The sequence below is a fragment of the Takifugu rubripes genome, chromosome 13 (assembly GCF_901000725.2).
Source record: "Takifugu rubripes chromosome 13, fTakRub1.2, whole genome shotgun sequence".
NCBI classification, from domain to species: domain Eukaryota; kingdom Metazoa; phylum Chordata; class Actinopteri; order Tetraodontiformes; family Tetraodontidae; genus Takifugu; species Takifugu rubripes.
This window is the reverse complement of record NC_042297.1, coordinates 11,530,236-11,531,762: the sequence shown is the minus strand read 5'-3', so window position 1 is coordinate 11,531,762 and position 1,527 is coordinate 11,530,236. Positions and strand designations below refer to the sequence as shown.

The following is a 1,527-nucleotide window of genomic DNA, read 5'->3' as shown; positions in this document are numbered from 1 at the left end:
TTTTTCTGAAATTATTTTGTCTAAATCTGGAATAAATATCATATTGAATAAAACCACAATTTTTTGGCATCATACTTTTTTGGCCCCCCACCTGAACCCCGTGTACAGTCTGATAGCCCTTAGACTGCTTCTGTTCACCTTCGGGGGAGATGCTAGAATGGAGCCGGTGGTTTCGAGGAGCTGGACTTTGGCTCTGTTGCCTTTTCATTCACTCTGACAATGGAAAAGGTGGCAAATGGGAGTTTGAAAGAATTGTTTGAATTTGCAGCAGAAACACATGCTAACATGTTACAGAGCTGAAGTGTCAGTTTTAATACCACAATGACATCCTGAACTTTAAAGAAGGTCATAGATTTGCAAAAACCTCATTTTCAAGATTTATTTTTAGTTGGCACTTCCTTTGTGATTTCCTTGAAGCCTCGGTCGTCGCTGAGCTAATGCAGCCTAGAGGAGGCACTTTGTGCCTGGTCAGCAAAAAGAAGAGCCTGACAAATGGGAGGAGGACCTTGAATATATGAAGTTAGACCTTTCCTCTGCATCAGTCATCTTGGCTTTTCCGTACACAACGAGCAACTTTCCTTTTGAACTCATCTCTGTCTTCCTTCCACTCTTTGGCAGCATCCACATTTGCAGGCGATTCGGTATTTGGGTCTGCCAGCATTGAGATGACGCTGATCATGATGGTTTCTACTGTGTGGATGGGGAGCCAACGCTCTTCTGGCTTCTCATAGCCATACTTGTCTTCCCCAGGCTCGTGCAAAATAGAAATACAAACATCTCCGTTCTTGTCGATATTAGGGTGCCATATATCTGTGATGAATTTCATTTTAGGTGGCCTGAGCGGATAATCTTTGGGAAATGTCAGATGAGCTTTGAACACGCCGCCTTCGTAGAATGTGTCCGCAGACCCAATGATGATTACTTCCCATCTATAGAGATCGTTGTCCTGGATCAAGCCTGCCGAAAATCCATCCACTGGACTTTTGTTTAGTTCTGCAAGCTGTTTCCTTAGTAACAGCGCTGAGCGGGGTTCTGTCATTGTAGCCGACGTGGCGGTCAAGTCAGTTCAACCGAGGTTGCACAGGAAGCAAAACTGAGTTTAGCCGATTCTTGAAGTTGTAGTAGGCTAGCAGATAGTAGCGACTATATAGCATAGTTGGTTGCCTTGTGAGAAAAGCTACTTCACGTTCATCACTTGGAGATCAAGGGACAAGGACACCCACATCCTTTGATCACCACATTTGCTGTTTGAGTCTATTTCTGCATCAGGCCAGGTTTTAATGATCAAAATTTGTTGAGGTTCTAGAAAGAAAGATCAAAGCAAAGTGTGGGGAAATGACCTGCTAGGTGGAGGTCTGCTCTGTCTGAATGTTTCTTTTTCTACTTTTAGTCTACTTTTTTCTGCTTTTAGTCAGTGCATACCTTTTTACCCTTTGCCTCCGGATTATAAAAGTGAAGATGGGGATTATAAATTTACATAGGATATTTTTGAAACTACCCAAATTTCCCTGGGATCCATAAACTTTT

At 42.8% G+C, this 1,527-nt stretch overlaps 1 pseudogene; it reads right to left on the bottom strand.

Moving 5' to 3' along the window:
* Window positions 1-365: 365 nt before the first annotated feature.
* Window positions 366-1,310, bottom strand: LOC101075976 (ubiquitin-conjugating enzyme E2 G1 pseudogene; annotated as a pseudogene).
* Window positions 1,311-1,527: the final 217 nt, after the last annotated feature.